Consider the following 18911-nt stretch of genomic DNA (forward strand, 5'->3'; position numbering starts at 1 on the left):
GGAAAATGAAATAACTATTAATCACTGTCAGGAATATAAATACTTGGGTCTTACAAATACACAAGATGGAACGTTGGACAAGAATATCCAAGAAAGGTGCACACAAGGAAGGAAAGCTATCGCATTATTGAACAAAATCCTATGGGACCAAAGTATCTCCAAAGAAAATAAACGTAACATCTATAACAGCATTGTTAAGAGCATTATAACATACAGCAGCGAAGTTTGGCCACTTAAAGAAAAATCCGAAAATATGCTCAGAACAACTGAAATGGACTTCTGGAGAAGATCTGCTGGTATATCAAGAATACAAAAAATCAGAAATACAAGAATATTGGAGATAATGGATGTAAAGCATACAATAATGGACGATATAAAAACAAAGCAACTAAGATGGTTTGGCCACGTACAACGTATGGAAGAAGACAGATTACCCAAGCAAGTGCTACGATGGGCACCAAAAGGACGGCGGAAGAGAGGAAGACCTAGGAAAAGCTGGATAGAAGGAATCCATAGGGAAATCGGAGAAAGAGGCTTGAACGAAGACATGTGCTACGATCGAGAGCAATGGCGATTGGGAATCGGAAGACGTCGTAGAACGTTATAAACCGATTATATATATATATATATATATATATATATATATATATATATATATTTTTGTGAATTTGTTTTAAAAAATTGTTTAAACAATTTTTCGACCACGGCATTATGTTGATTTATTATGCTGACTTCTTTTGAATAAGTTTGTGCAAAAAAATCGAATCGGAATAATCTCGCTAACGTATAGTCAGACCACGAAAACGTCACATGTATTTTGTCCGACAGAACTTCCAATTGATTTGTTACCCTTTCATTAAACTCTCATGCAAAAATCAGACTGCTATTTATCACCTGTCATAATTCCTGTCATTTGACATATTATACGTGTTCCACTCATTATAATTCCCATTTGGTGATAAATAGCAGCCTGATTCTTGCATGAGAGTTTAATGAAAGGGTAACAAATAAATTGGAAGTTCTGTCGGATAAAATACATGTGACGTTTTCGTGGTCTGGCCGTTCCAAATTTTTAACCTGTTCCATAATTAAAACTTCCCCTGTTCCAGTGTTCCTATATATCATAGTTTGTCCGACTAGACACCCTTAAGCTATTAACAAATTTTCAGCTTGCTATTAATCAACATTTTTTTCATACGCGGGATCCAGACCTAATATACAGTCTGTTCTAACGAAAATTTGACCCCCTCAGAAACTCAGAAACCAAGAGCTTCTCCAAAATGTTAAAAAAACACGTCAATTTTTAATGGAAGGGGGACGAGTTTTCGTTAAAATTCATGCCCTCAAACGTAACCCCCTACTGCCCCGCATCGACCACCACTTTTTTTTTATTTTTTTTTAAATAGCAAGTGTGGTCGAGTGGCACATCATTTGAAAGGTAATTATTTTCTCTAAACCAGTGGTTCCCAACCTTTTTCCCATGATCTTCCCCTTAGACAGGTTTCACCAGTTGTGAATACTGTAATCGCCCCCCTCCCCAATTAAATTGAAACAAAAAATTAATCAGTACAATTGATTTATTTTTACGTTTCGTAAAATGATACATGGTAAGTCATCATTCAATCTTCGCTTGTCCACTGCTGGACATAAATCTCTCTCATAATTTTCCCTCTATTTCGATCTTGTGCCTCTTGCATCTTGTCCACGTGTTGGTGAACATGGTTAGTAATAATTGATAATTTCTCTCTTGGGCCTGGTAATACTCACATAATTTCTTTATGTCTGGCTCAATGTTGGTTAATAGCTATGTACCTCAAATCCCCTCCAAGGTGGAGGCAATATGTTTGAAGATCCTCAGAATAACCACATGATGATTTCTGGGGAATTTGGTCAGACCTCCTCTCTGTATATTTTCTTCAAAAATAGAGAGTTTGTCAATGAATGCTCCGACTACTCCCTTCGCTTTGGCCATATTTATGTTCTTCCTTTGTAATTCCAGATTCGTACCATTTAATTTTTCAGAAATATCTGATAGTTAAGCGATGTCATTTCGCTTCTCTTGTAGTGCTGTACTCAGTGTGGGGTCAGTAGTTATAAGAAATTCGATAACAGTATCCATGAGACTGCAGAACCGCCGTAAGCAATTCCCCTTCGAAAGCCAGCGGACGTCCTTATGTAGTACTGGAGTAGCAATGTATTAAATATCTTATCATTTTCTTTACAGAGTGGCAGAGTGTACGAAATTTCCATCATTCTTTGGTTTTGCTTTAATTTTATTTGCCTCATCTATGACAAGACCAATATTTACATATGAAGCACAGACATGGACCTTCACAAAGGAAAATATGGAAACGATGGCCAAGACTCAAAGGGAAATGGAAAGAAAGATGCTGGGTATCAAGCTAAGTGATAAAAAGAACAATACATGGATCATAAATAAAACCAAAGTGAAAGATCTAAACAAACATGCAGCTACTCTCTAGTGGAAAACATGACAAAACAACAGACAACAAGACGGAAGATGGAATGAAGCGATAATCCACTGGAGACCTTGACTCCGTAAAAGAGGAAAGGGCAGACTACAAATGAGATGGTCGAATGACCCAAAAAGATACGCTGGGACCAGATGAAGAGGATTAGCACTGAACGAAGAAAAGTGGAAAAATAAGGGGGAGGCCTACGTTCAACTTTGGACAAATGAAGGGCAAAAGATAGATAAATGCCAGAACGACCACAATTTCGGCCGTACACTTTTTGTTAGAGTCAGATCGGCAGGGTCGGCACCTACTCTCATCATTCTTGTCCCACTTCTGTCTCTTTCTCTTTTGTGCGGATGTTCGCCCAATACGAAAGCTCGATAAAAGAAAAATGCAGAATTAATTACAATGTATTACTTACCTATAGAATTAAATTGTATCATGATTCATACCCCTCTGTTACTAGACGAGATGTTTGTGTTATTATTATCTGCATTGGTGTACATTTAATTACTTTTTATTATCCTATGGATATCCGATCGAAAGTATTGGTTTTTCTTCTCTATTACCCATTTCTCGTTTCCCAGATGCTAATCGCCCACCTTATCGCCCCCTTTTCTCTATTTCCCCCCATATCGCCCCCTTCGCTCTATCGCCCCCCTGAAAATCTCAAGGGCGATCGCCCCCCGGTTGGGAATCACTGCTCTAAACGATGCTTTATTTTTTTTATTTATGTAATAAGTTTGAAGATAATTTTGGACTTAACAAATTTATTATTAATTAGTTAAATCCAAAATTATCTTTAAGGCTATTCCGCCAATTAAAAAAAAATAGAGGGTCCTGTAGAGAAAACCTTTCAAATGATGTGCCACTCGACTACACTTGCTATTAAAAAACTGGGGGGCTGATGCGGGGCAGGGAAAAGGGGACGAATTTTGCATGAAAATTCGTCCCCCCCCTCAATACAAATGGACATGTTTTTTTTTAATTCTGAAAAAACTCTTGGTTTCTGAGTTACTGTGGTGGGGGTCAAATTTTCGTTGAAACACTCTGTATAAACAATACATTAGGAAGATATTTAATTGTAATTTGATGAATTATGGTCATTTAATTCCAAAATTATGTTCTTGTATTATGCACGCGCATGTGCACACAGACAGTATGGAGTGAGTTAGTTCGTTAGTTGTTAAATATTTCAAGTTAGGTATGTATCAGTGTAAATAAGGTGTGAAAAGAATATATTAGTGTTTTTAGTAAATATATTTATTATTTATTATAATTTTTGTGTATTTAGATTTCTCCTTCTCGGGAGTAGGAATATTATAATTATATAAAACATTTTAAATAATTCACTTGATCTATTTGTCATCATGGCTGACAAATCCTGGAATCGAGTATAAACGTAGCGAAAAGGTCAGTGGTAGAGCATTCGACTGCAGATCGAGAGGTCCCCGGTTCAAATCCGGGTGTTCTCTATTTTTTTAGTTTTTTTTATTTTTGGTGTTATATTGTTTTAATAAAAATATTTGGAAAGTAGTAAGTAATAAAATTAGTTTAATATTTATATGAAATATAAATTAATATTTAAAGTATATTTATTTCGTTAAAATCATAATAGAAGTATAACTTCTTACGTGCGTACAAAGTACACACACATTCTTTTTTTATAATATCTTCTTCCGTTGTTCCTTTGTTCATATTATATAACCTAAACACTTAGCTGTTCCTTTGATTCCTTTACCTTCGTCTATTTCCAGTCGATTTATTTCTGTTTTCTCCGTTGTTAGGTAGATATTTAGTTTTTTTAGGTTTATTTCCATCTCAGTCTTTGTATATTCCTGTTCCAGTTTGCTCATCATAAAACTAAGATCATCTTCTTCTTACGCGATCACTATTTGGTCGTCAGCAAAAGTTAGGGTATGATCGAAGCGAAGATCGGTGGGATACGCGCATTTTATCAATGAAATTCGATATTTTTAAGACATTCCAGAAGCCGCTACAGATAAAGTGTTTTAACAACCCATTAATCATTCAGAATTAGTCGACGGATATTAGTACAGTTAAAATAATTAAGACGATAACTGGACGATAATGATTTAATGAGTGAAATTTAAAGTTTTTTCTACTTTAATGACAAAAAAAGCAAGCTCATTAACAGAACCTAATTAAAAATTATTTTGCACACCATATTTGAAACATTATTTGGTTGAAAAATATCATTTATGTTGGCAAAAATATATATTGTTTTATCTTTACTAAATTACAGTTCTGTTTATCTTAAAAGAGATATGTTACTATCAACATTCACATAGTGTTGCCAAACTGAATTTTGTTATTTTGAGTAAAAATTTTCCCAGCGATCTCCGAGGGTACAATACCTATATAGATATTCGTTTCTTACTGGTATAACCATTCCTTAGCACATTTTTTCCATGGTTTCAAGGTTTTTTTCAGGAATATTTTGAAAGGGTAGAGGATGTGAAGCAGCCCTGATGTTTTCCCTTTGTCGTCTTAAATGGACTGCATATTCCATTGCGCGTTTTGATAGCTACTTTGTTATTCTTCTAGAGTGCTTTTACTAATATTCGTGGAACTTCGATGTCTTCCATTGCTTCCTGTTGCTTGATTCGACGTATCGAGTCGTATGCCTTCTTAAGATCTACAAAAGCCAGATGGACGGATCTATGTTTAGCCATTCTTTTGTCTATTAATTATTCGACGTGTAAATATGATCTAAAAGTTTTTTGAAACTGCCCAATAATATGAGATCTTCTGATTTGTTTTTCGCGGGGATCAGTCTGCCTTTTCTTTATTTTCTTGTTCTTCGTCGCCTTTGTTCACAGTTCTTCACAGGGGAAGACAAAATTTGAGCGAGGAGACAATATTTTCTAGTTAGTTCTGTACGCCAGGGAAATAAGGCAAAAATATACCATGTTCGGAACACTTGAGCAGCCAGGTTGCAAATGGGTTTTTTGGGTACTATATACCTAATACAATATAAACACAAAAATGCCCGTCACAGTTTGGACGAGAAATTTAGTTATTAACAAATAAGAGTCAAAAATGGGAGTTTTTTCGTTTAAATCGCTACAGGTAAAAATAGGGTAATTAAATATCTTATTTATAATAGTGTTAGTGTTCTTCTAGTAGATAAGCCAAGGTTTAAAATAGCGCTTTTTGAATTTTGATCCGATCATTTTTTACTTCGGATATTGCAAAATAAAACTAAAATTTCGAAAATAAAAAATTTGCTATAACTTTTGCGAAAATGAATTTAACACGATTCGTCAATTAGTTTAAATTTTATTTAATTTGTTTATCCCAAAGAGCTTTTTTCGCAATGTTATTTTTCAGAAAATAATAATGATATAGCAATTCTGTGGAAACAGCATGAAAGAAGAATAGTCATATTTTCAACTCATTTAAAAAAATCATTAAAAATTCATTTTTATCACTCCGAAAACATTTTACTAAAATAGAGTCATTTCTGGCTTATAAACAATTTGAATAACTTTGTTAATATTGACTGAAGGCTAAAACTACAATGGGGTTTAAAAAACTGGTATTTTTATACGAATTTTCAAAAAAAAAACTTTTTGCTTAGGGGGAACTCCGCTTATCACTCAGGGATATGAAAAATAGATTACTACCGATTCTAAGACCTACCGAATAGTGATGTAACGAATGTCATTTTTTGAACATTCGCGAATACGAATGCGAATGCGAATATCTGCTACTGACATTCGCGAATGCGGATGCGAATGCGAATATTCAGTTTTTTTTTTAATTTGTTCCTATTTTTGTAATGTTTCTATTTTTGTAATGTTTCCTAAATTTTTAATGATATTTAGTGTAAATCAATCTGAATCTTAAGCTTTATTACATAATACCAAATAATAAAAAAAAAAGTGAAGGCTGATAATGTGATTAGGATGCAAGGTTAAGTTCTATCTATCTATTGCCCTTCATTTGCCCAAAGTTGAACGTCCTTCCCCTTATTTTTCCCCTCTTCTTGGTTCAGTGTTAATGCTATCGATCTGGTTCCTGCGTATCTTTTTAGGTCATTCGACCATCTCGTCTGTGGTCTGCCCCTTCCTCTTTTGTAGTCCCAAGGTCTCCAGTGAGCTATCGCTTCATTCCACCTTCCGTCTCTTTGTCTGCTGTTGTGTCCTGCATATTTCCATTTAAGAGTAGCTGCATGTTTGAGGTTAAGTTACCTTTTCTTAATAAAAAAAGATGAGAAGTGAATAGATTTTGATTTCATTAACCTAATATCTTAAAATTATTTTTTTTCTGGTTTTCATATTCGCAAAACATTCGCACAAATTTCGCGAATGCGGATGAGAATGCGAATATGCAAAAACACGCGAATATTCGCGAATGCGAATGCGAATACGAATATTCGTTACATCACTACACTACCGAATATACAAATATAATTTCATAAAAATCGGTCAAGCGGCCTCGGAGGAGTATGGAAACTAACACTGTGACAGGAGAATTTTATAGATGTAAATATATAGATGGCTATTAACAAATAGTGGTTGGTGATAGGAGAGTGAAAATTAAGGGTTGTATGTATTTTTTAATTCTACATCCTATACAATTAAGGTAGATAATTTTGTCCAAAAAAAAATAAAAAAAAATGTCAGGGGTCAACCCCCTTATAACTTATGGGTATAAAAAATAGATTAAAACCTATTCTCTGTCCTCTAGGATATGCATGTAAAATTTCATAGAAATCGGCCAAGTCGTTTCGGAGTAGTATGGTAACTAACACTGTTACAGGAGAATTTGATGTATATAGAAATAACTGTGAATTAAATAATAACTGTGTCCAACTTTGACCCTAATTAACCTAGGCAAAAAATTTTTTCTGAAAATTCGTGATTTTGAAATCCTAAAGTAGAATTACTCTATTGTCAATATTAACAAAGCTATTCAAATTGTTTATAAGCTAAAAACGACTCTATTTTACTAAACTGTTTTCGAGTGAAAAAACGACTTTTTAATGATTTTTTTCAACACTTTGAAAATATAACTACTCTTCTTGCACGTGATTTCCACAGAATTGCTATATCATTATTATTTTTTGAACAATAACATTGCCACAAAAAGCTCTTTACGATAAACAAATTCAATAAAATTTAAACTAATTGACGAATCGTCTTAAAATTTTTTGTGCATTATACGGATTGTTTGACTCAACTTTTCATGCAATATGAAAGTCTTAAGGCCATTTTTGCAAAAGTTATAGCACATTTTTTATTTTTGAAATTTCAGTTTTATTTTGCAATTTCCGAAGCAAAAAATGATCACACAAAAATTCAAAAATGCCATTTTAAACCTTGGCTCATCGACGAAAAGAAAAAAAATTATAAATAAGATATTTATTTACCATATTTTTACCTGTAGCGATTTAAACGAAAAAACTGCCATTTTGACCCTTATTTGTTAATAACTAAGTTTCTCGTCCGAACTGTAATGGGCATTTTTGTTTATAATGTATTAGGTATATAGGGGTCTAGGACATTTCGCCGTGGCCGTTTCGCCGTCGCCATTTCGCCGTCGCCGTTTCTCCGTCGAGCCATTTCGCCGTCGCCGTTTCGCCGTCGAGCCATTTCGCCGTCGCCGTTTCGCCGTCGAGCCATTTCGCCGTCGCCATTACTTGTATAGTTTTGAATGGTTTTCGAACGATTATATTTCGAAAACTTTTGCATAATGAAGTTTTTTATTTTTGATACAGTAAAAACAATTGAAATTGAAATCCCTTTTCTCAATATTGTTTATTTCCGGGAATCTGATAATAGTCATATTTTTAATACTGTAAATATTTTATTTTTCAGACGAAAACAATGTATAGTTGAATACGAAAATATAACTTGGTTTAACTACCAACATCAGCATTTTATTTACACTGACATTTAGTATATAAAAAAGTTAGTATGTTATCACGTTCTTGTAAACTTAACCAATGCCGGGATGGCGACGGCGATACGTCCGACGGCGAACTGGCTCGACGGCGAAACGGCCGACTGCGAAGTGGCTCGACGGCGAAACGGCGACGGCGAAATGGCGACGGCGAAACGGCGACGGCGAAACGGCGACGGCGAAACGGCGACGGCGAAACGGCGACGGCGAAACGTCCCAGTCCGGGTATATAGTACCCAAAAAATCCATTTGCAATCTGGCTACTCAAGTGTCCCGACAAAAACCTTATTTCTCTGGACTACTTTTGCGATATCACGGTATCAAGTATTACATATATTTTTTGAACAAGAACAAAAGACCATGCATGAAGAGGGTTAAAAAATACCGTTTTTGATAATTTTAAATGGTGGTATCACAATTCGTTTTTACCGATTAACTACAAAAATCGATTATGATCAATCAAACTACGCGCAGCTGGTATGTTTTTCAACATGCGACTGTTAAATCTTTATTTACAGGCTTCACAGCGATAGGGGTAACTTCTCGTGCAGGATAAAATGCTAATGATTTCGGAAAATAATACATAATAGCACCAACGACGGGTACAGGTACCAAGTGATGGGTGATGGGTGATTTTATTGTCCTGTCCACATTTGCAGGTATTACAAAAACGGCTAAAGTGCTTTTAATGGCTTTATGAATTACAAATGCGTACGTTACCGCAGCCGATATTGATCAAAGATAGCGACACATATTTTGTCGGTATAGTAGGTACCTGCATTGCAATCCATTAAAACATACACTTTTATAAGAAATACTAGCTTATGGCAAAAAATTATACGTTAACAGCTTAAAGTTGTTTCATAGCAGTTTCATAAATATGCTGATTCTTTTTATAATTGTTTATTTAAATTACATTTTATAGCATTAAGGGCGTAGGCGTAAAATCCGCGCCAATGTGTTTTAAATGCATTCATTTTTTTCGAATCCTAAGAAAACTAATATGTAAATATTTTTGAAAAATTTAAACGCAGAATGAAAGACTACATTATTACCGAGGGCCGAAAGTCCCTTAGAATAAATAAAAAATTTCTTTTGAATGAAATATTTGAAATTAAAAATCCCACTAAACTTTTTTTTCAACCCTGTAACTTATTAAAATAAACATTATAGAAGGTTTCAGGGACTTTCAGCCTCCGGTAATGACGTAATCTTTCATTATGCGTTTAAATTTCTAAAAAATAGCACTTATTAGTTTTCTCAGGATTTGAAAAAAAATTTAAAAAGCATTGGAGCCGAAATTTTGCGCCTATCCTTTAAGGGGATTTTTACTTTCCAAGTTAATACTTTGTCATATCAATTTATTATTTTAATTGGGAATAAGCCACAAAATTGGCCTATTCCCAACTTAAATAGTGAATAGAGATATAACAAAGGATTATTTGTAATTGTAAAATTAAAATCCTATTTCTTCTTATTTATGCGTTTACAAACTCGACGGTAGACCGCATACTATAGTAGCACACACTTTGGTGCCATCCTGTAACATTCTTTTTAATTTTAACGGGATTCAATTCGTGAGACTTACTAATAAACAAAACTTGAAAAAGTTAGTTTTTTGGTCTCTACGCGATTTAATAACAAGTTCGAAAAAACGTATATTTTGGGGGTGAATTTACCCCTATATAAAAAGTGGGTTTTTAAAACTTCTCAGAGGTTTATTTAGTAGTCGTTTATATGTCAAGTGTCAAAAAAAATTGGTTTGCTGAGATTGGTTTCGTAGATTTTGAGAAAAACATTGCATTCAGTGTATTCTTCGAGATATTAGACCATAATTTTTCTAGAGTATCAGGAAAAATCGTTTTTGTTTTCGAATTTAGGGCAATCTATCAATAATTCAACAATAACTGTTCAATGAAAGTTACTTATTTTTTCATGATGAATCCAAATCTGCAATAAAAAGTAGGGTTCCTTTTAAAAATTTAAATTTGCCCCCGCCCCAACCCCACCGTCATGTTTGGTGTCATTCGATGAATTTTTAAAAAACATTAAAATCATGTTTTTTAGTTTTTAGATTAAGAAATACAAGTTATTTCGCGTTCTTGCATTCTCTTCGTTTTCCCTCTTTGGTCCCAGTATTTTTTTCATAATTTTCTTCTCAAAAACTTTCAGTTGTTCTTCTATTGCTATTAATAAAAACTTTTTTTTATTTCTGTAGAACGCTTTATTTCTCGCTTGAATTTTTCTTTTCATATCTACACTTTAATTTATTCTATTGACTAATACATACCTCCAAATATTTGAACGTTTCAACCTCTTCGAAACTGTGTGCGTCAACTGTTTATTCCGTCATTTGTGACTCCTTTTTCTTGCTATACGTTCATGGAATTTGTTTTATCTTCATTTATTTCCAGTTTCTTCAGTTTTACTTCGTTTTTTATTTCTAGGAAGGTTTTCGTTAATGCCCTTTTATCTGGTGCTACAATTCATATCCTATTATTTGTACTTCGTTTTAGTGATGAGCAAAACAAGAACAAGAACAAGACCAGGGTCTTGGTCTTGTTCTTGCAAGCTTGGTCTTGGTCTTGGTCTTGTTCTTGGTCTTGGTCTTGCTGGTCTTGCTTTTTTGGTAGTAATAATTTGAACCAAACAATTTCGAATAAAATGTACATTGGAATAAATAAAGATGTGAAGAATGAAACTATATTTTTTGCTTTAAAATTTTAAAAGAATGTAGAATGTAGTTTCAAACGGATACCAATTTTAACATTATACATTAACCCAATTATTTCATTAAAAAGTATGTTTCAAATATAAAGGTTTATTTTCAAATTTCAATTTTAAGTTGAATTGAGACACAACCTGCATTTTATATATTCAATAGCATATGATATAAAAAAAAAGTGAAAAAAAAGAAGAAAAAAGAAAAAGTTATTAGTTATATTTTTGTCATTATATTCAGAAACTGAACCTAAGCTTTGGATTTTGCGATACCAAGCTTGACACATTAAAATCGACAAACAGCTATTTTTTATTCAGGCCACAATGCTTTCACAGCATTGTGAATCCCTTTTCAAAATCTATTATGATATTTCTTGGTATTAATTTTAAATTTAACGACCTACATTTTTCCTCGATTATGCGAAAAGAATTGAAATAAGTGTCAGTATTTTTATTAGTCAAAAAAAGCGAAAACTACTGGTAGGTACATAAAAACCGTTTTTAATGGCATTTTTTTAAGTGGATAACCCTATCTATAATTACATTTTTTTGTCTTATAAGTAATTTCATTGAACTGTCGCTGTTTGAAAACTTGCCTTCTGGACACTTTGAAGGTTGAGATAATGCAAACCGTCTGACTTAATCAAAACGACTTAAAAATATAACCAAAATATTATGTATTTTAAAAATTCGATATTGTTTAAGGTTTATTACAATGTCAGTATATATTATTGAACTAAAAAAATAAAGTTAAATAATAAAAAACCAATTTCGCAAAAAAGTGCAAGAGTCTTGCAGGTTGGTCTTGGTCTTGCGTAGTCTTGCAGGGTTCGGTCTGGGTCTTGGTCTTGGTCTTGGTCTTGCAAACCAAAAGGCGATCTTGGTCTTGGTCTTGGAGCAAGACCAATACTAAGACCAGTCTCGATTATCACTACTTCGTTTCAAATTTATAGTTCCTGCGTTTGGCAGCTTTTTTATTAGGTAGTAATATCTAGCAATATCTTGTCTAGTGATAGAATAAAAATGGTACTGTTGAGAGCGCATCTCCTTGTATTACTCCATTATTAATTTTTATTATTTCTGTTCTTCCTCTTCCGGTTGTCTATTGTTGCTTGGAAATCTCGCATTGTCATTTCTATAATTCATATAATTTTATTTGGTATTTTACTTTCTTGTAAGTCTTGGATCAATTATCTTCTGTTTAATTTGTCAAATGCCTGTTTGAAGTCTTTATCAGTTGTTGTTTTAGAGTATGGACAGCATCTATCGCGATTCTTCTTTTTCTGAATGCTTTGTTCTGCGTCGGTATATTGTTAGTCTGTCTCTAATTATACAAGTCATTACTTTATAATATGTTACATTCAGCAAATTAATTTCTCGGTAGCTTTTACATATTCTGTGGTCTCCTTGTTTTAGGATTGTCACTACAATTCCCTTTTTCCCTTCTTCGGGCATTATTTCCTTTCCAGTATTCTGTATTAGTTCATAAATATTTCTGTATATAGTGCTTCTTCTCTGAATTTTATAAATTTTGCACATATTCCGTCGTCTATCACTGATTTCCCATTTTTTAGTTTGCATACTTTATCTGACACTTCTGTATATTATGCCAATTCTTCTTCTTCGATATTAAACCATTTTCATAATCTTCCATCTATCAATAATTCGATAAAAAATTTTCAGTACATGTTACTTAATTTTGCACGAGGAATCCACATCTACAATAAAAAAATAGGGGTTTCTATTTAAGTAAGATTTTAAAGTTGCCCCCGTCCCAACCCCAGGGTTGGGGGTGAGCTTATGGTGACATTCGATAGATTTTTGAAAAGTATTAAAAATGTTCTTTTTAGTTTTTCGATTCAATGCATATTTCGCAAAATAGTTAACCGTCTCGCTCCACGTGGTACACCCTATTTGTATATTGAAAAAAAAAGCAAAAAAACGGAATCGCTCTATAACAGTGATTCCATTCCCTAAGCGGTCCAGGTGAACCCCCAGGGGTCCACGAGGGACTCAACTGGGATCTACGTTGGCGTGAAATAGAAATAGGGGTTCACAATTTTTAAGTTTGGGTCCACGCAAATTTTATAGTGATTTGGATTTAAAAAAAAATTGCATTTTTTTTTTCGTAAAATATCAATGGAAAAAATAATGTTTTAATAGTAGGGACTCAAAAATGTCATTATAACGCATTATAACAAGTTATTTTGATTAAAAACAAGTTTTTGATAAAATTTTAGTGTAGAAAACGTTAAAATACCGTTTATTACATTTTCCTCCATTCCCAAAATACGCGCTTGTCCTTCGATTTGACTGAAAATTTGCCTACAGATAGCCAAAACACAGGACTTTAAGTGGTTAAAAGAATTTGTACAGTTTTACTGTAGTAGTACAATTAACTCGGAAAATATAGTAAAAACGGTTCTCTTTTAAAATCAAGATGGCGGCTAACGCAATGGCGGAATTCATTCGCGATTTTAAATTTACACTACTATTGACCCCCTAAAGATTGGAAAAATAGAATCCTGCTTGGGTAGCTCAGCATGCAAGATCAAATGCTAACCCAACTGGACTATATAATTTTGACTCTGATATTATTGCATGTAGTCCAGAAAGCCACTGCGCATCCGCTAGGAAAAATATTCTAATTCGGATTTTTTGCACAATCTTACTCAAAAAGGACTCCTTTTAACACATTTGCATGTTGCCAGGACCAAAAGGTGGTCAAAAATTTTTTAAACGTTTTTTTTTTGTTTTTTCCTAAAATTATTTTTATTGCATGGAAAAAAGTTTTTTTAGGTTTTTTGGATCATTCCAAACAGAAAAGGTCTTTAGAGACTTTTCTCTAAAAATGATATTTTTGACATATAAGCGATTAAAAATTGAAAAATTGCGAAATCGGCCATTTTTAACCCTCAAAAACTATGTGAAAAACTGAAAATTTGAATGTTGCCAAGGTAGGTAGATATTCTTTAAACATCGATTGATGAAACCCCGTAGAGTTTTTTGCAATACAATATTCAAAACTCCTTTGTTTTTTAATTATTAATCAAGCGTGCATGACACTATTTTCCACCGACAGTATTATTTTCCACCGACAGTATGCTGCAAATGAAAGGAATAAATTCGTTATTTCGTAAACCGGCAACTTTAAGGAAAAATCCCGAAACAGGTCGATTTTTATTTTTAAATTATGATATTGTTGCATATATGGTATACTAGTGACGTCATCCGTCTGGTCGTGATGACGTAATCGATGATTTTTTTAAATGAGAATTAGAGTCGTGTGGTAGCTCATTTGAACGGTTCTTCAATTCTCTATTCAGTAATGTAAACATTTACATAATTATTTACACAGCGTGTCCTTCTACTTCTTTTTTTGTCAAATAATTTAATTTAATAAAAAATTTTTGGACACCCTGTATAAATAATTATGTAAATGTTTATATTACTGAATAGAGAATTAAAGAAGCTTTCAAATGAGCTAGCACATGACCCCTATTCTCATTTAAAAAAATCATCTATTACGTCATCACGTCCAGATGCATGACGTCACTAGTATACCATATATGCCACAATATTGTAACTTAAAAATAAAAATCGACCTGTTTCGGGATTTTTCCTTAAAGTCGTCGATTTAAGAAATAACGAATTTATTCCTTTCATTTGCACCATACTGTCGGTGGAAGATAGTGTCGCGCACGCTTGATTAGCAATTAAAAAACAAAGGAGTTTTGAATACTGTATTGCAAAAACCTCTTCGGGATTTCATCAATCGATGTTTAAAGAATATCTACCTACCTTGGCAACATTCAAATTTTCAGTTTTTCACATAGTTTTTGAGGGTTAAAAATGGCCGATTTCGCAATTTTTTAATTTGTAATCGCTTATATGTCAAAAACTATCATTTTTAGAGAAAAGTCACTAAAGACCTTTTCTGTTTGGAATGATCCAAAAAATCTAAAAAAAACTTTTTTCTATGCAAAAAAAATAATTTTAGGAAAAAAACAAAAAAAAATGTTGAAAAAATGTTTGACCATCTTTTGGTCCTGGCAACATGCAAATTTGTTAAAAGGAGAAAAAATCCGAATTATAATATTTTTCCTAGCGGATCCACAGTGGCTTTATGGACTAATGTAACTTTTCTTGTATTGTAAAACTATACAAATTCTGATAAACACTTAAAGTCTTGTGTTTTGGCTATATGTGGGCAAATTTTCAGCCAAATAGAAGAACACGTATTTTGGGAATGGAAGAAAATGTAAAAGACAGTATTTTAACATTTTCTACACTAAAATTTGATCAAAAACTTGTTTTGAATTGAAAAAACTTGTTATATTGCCTAATAATCACATTTTTGAGTCCCCTCTATTAAAAGATTATTTTTTTCTTTGATACTTTGATAAAAAATGCAAATTTTTTTAAATAAATTACAAACCACTGTAAAATCGCTTTAAATATATTATATTTTGAGAAAAAAAAAGAAAAAGATGGTCCGACCTTCAATGTCTTATTTTTACCCCTCCCGGGAGGGGGACGGGGCGTAACCAGGGGGTTTTACCCAGGGGTCCATCGAAACTAGTAAATTTTTTAAAGTGGTCTACTAGAAAAAATAGTTTGGGGACCTCTGCTCTATAATATCCGAAATTATTATGTCTTTTTTGATAAATGTTACTAACTACATTTCTGATTTATCTAGACAGGTAAAAATTGAATTTATAAAAGCCGAACAATTCTAATTTGTATAATAACCTTTGTATATAGGTAGAGAAAATAAAAGAAAATGCCGTTCCGCTTGTTTACCACATCAAATTTCTAGACTTTGCATTCCCGTTACTGAATAATGGACCTATTCTGACTACACAGTTATAAATATAAATTTTCTTTGACACCAACAAGACAGGCTCTTACACTTTTTAATATTTGATGAAGTAATACAGACTCCGGCAACGCTTATTCCCTCCAGAACCGTTCCAAGGGTAGGTTTCTATTCCTATTTCATATTAAGTAGAATTTTGACGAAAATAGTTGGTATACTCTCGTTTCAAAAATAAAAAACTTTATATTAATAAAACAAAACTCAACAAAAACATGATAAAAGGTAGTGGGTACACGGAACTATTTAAAGTTATAAACGCCATATGAAGGCGCAGATACAGAGGGGTCCACGGGTCCATGGACCCCTCTATTATATTTAGTCTATAACTATTTTTCTATTATTTACTATTCTTTCTGTTAACTCTAAACTTTAAGCCATCAGTACAACACTAAATTACATGACAACCGCTTCCAAAGAATTGAAAGAAGCCATAAAATCTAATAAAACACCCTTCTCTGAAAAATAATCTGCAGGCGCATTTGTTTGGGTACCGGTGGAACCATAATCAAAGGAAATATTTTTCTCAATTCAAAGAATAACAAAAATGATATTTTAAAATGCAAATACATTACACTGGGTATAAAGCTTATCTCATGAAAAGTCAAGTTTCAAATTTGCGATACAATAAAGATATAAAAATTTGTATTTTACTAGATAATCCATGCGTACCTACCCATTGATGGTAGAAAGGTTAATCTTTATGGTAAAGAACGACCAGTGAGATTAATAGTCGTGAATTGTCTATCAATCCTTTTGATACCGTAGGTATCTGGGATTATGTAGTGTATTTTATCCTTAGAGTAAGTGTGAGTCATATGGCTAAATCTGGAAAATATAATATTTGTATTTGAGGTAATTCTGGCCCCCCTATTATGAATTTCTAGATCCGTGTCAGTGGCGGCTTGTCCTATGAGGCAAGTGAGCCAGTGCCTCAACAGTATATCAACGACTATTTACGTTATGTCGTTGTTTTATAATCAGTTTTTTAAATATAATTTAGCTTTTTTAAATTTCCTAAATACCTTTATTTTTATGAAAAAAATTAAAATAATCGGTACGGCCCTGACTCTTTATCTTATCTTAATATATCCGTCTTCCACGTGCCATTCCAACTTTCTCAAATCATTACAGTTGAAGCATGCCTCACACCATCTGCAACAGTATGCGACAACGCCAACAGTAAAACCGGCAAAATTTGAAAAATGTGCCACCGATTCTAGGAACAAAATTCATCCATCCTTGAGGCTTGCCTCCAGCTCCGCGTAACGGAATAGGAATAGCCGAACGGCCTCCGGCTCCGCGGAACGGAATGGGAATAGCCGAACTGAACCGACTAGTACAAGCACAAGTCGATTGTAGATCATAGCTTTCTATGTACGCGCGGTATATACGAATGGCTTATTATATTTTAGAAGTTTATGGATATATATTTAAAACAGTGTTCATTTTAAATCATTGTTCATCATCATCTAATATATTGTTCTGAAGCTATTTTTTCTTTGTGGCATTTATGTAATTTATTATCCTAAATGAGAAATAAGATTATACAATTTAACTTAATAAATGATTTTATTAACGTTTCCACTTCCACATCGAACGTTTACATACAAAAATAATTTTTAAGTGTTTCAAAAATGTTGTATGCTGTGGTTGTGTTCTTTTTGTAAATTTTTTTTGAGCATACATTAAAATCAGAGTGAGCAAAAGATTTAAGCGAATAATATTGTAACATGATTCCCACAGCCTTAGCTCATTCCCCATATCTTCCACGATTTTTGAAAAAACGCACAATCTTTTGTTATGTAAAACTTGAAGTTTTCAATATATAATTGGAATTCAAAATAACTCTATGCACTGAGGCTGAAAGCATTTGAGTCGATCGCATAATTCACTGGAAAAGTTTTAGAGAACTAATCGACAGCAAATATTTATTGATGATTTTTTGTCCGGAATTCTTTGCAGGGATATTTTGAATAAAAAATTTTTGTAGATTATTTGTCCGGGATTTTTGAGGGGATTTTTTGTCCGGGGATTATTTGTCCGGGGATTATTTGTCTGGGGATTTCTTGTCCAGGGATAATTTGTGAGGATTTTTTGTCCGGGATTATTGGTCCTAGATTCGTCCTAGCATTATGACGTCACAAAATCAACCTTCTGGCCATTAAAGAGAAGCTAACCATAATAATAAAATTCCTCAGGTGTAGTGTGCCTCACCACCTTATACTATCACGAGCCGCCCCTGATCCGCGCCCTGGCCATATGTGTATTATAATAATTTCTGTTTTGTTATTTCGTACATTTGGTAACTTTCTGTTTGTTGTTGAGGGGGAAACAGCAGGTAAACAGCGAGTAAGGTAAATGGAACGCCAATTAACAACATTAGATATGCGGACGATACTACCATAATAGCATACAACCTTAAAGACCTCTAAAAGCTAATGAACAAGATAGTTGAGTATGGAGAAGAATGTGGATTATCAATAAACATCAAGAAAACTAAATTTATGAGGATATCAAAATCCCAAAATAATGATGAAAGCCTGACAATGAAAGGTAAAACTTTAGAACCAGTTGAAAAGTACAACTATCTTGGCACAATAATTAATCACACAAACGATTACTCCAAAGAAATCAAAGTTCGAATAGAGAAAGCAAGAACAAGCTTCAATAAAATGAGAAAGGTACTTTGTGCAAGAGAACTGAAATTAGACTTGAGAGTTAATTTGACAAGGTGTTATATTTTCTCGACCCTGCTTTACAGGATAGAAGCATGGACACTTAACGCGTCGACTACTAAAAAGTTGGAAGCATTTGAACTGTGGGTGTATAGAAGAATCCTGAAGATATCATAGACCGAGCATATAACAAACAACGAAGTCCTGAGAAGAGTGAACAAAAGACTG

The sequence above is a fragment of the Diabrotica virgifera genome, chromosome 6, assembly GCF_917563875.1.
Source record: "Diabrotica virgifera virgifera chromosome 6, PGI_DIABVI_V3a".
Lineage (NCBI taxonomy): Eukaryota > Metazoa > Arthropoda > Insecta > Coleoptera > Chrysomelidae > Diabrotica > Diabrotica virgifera.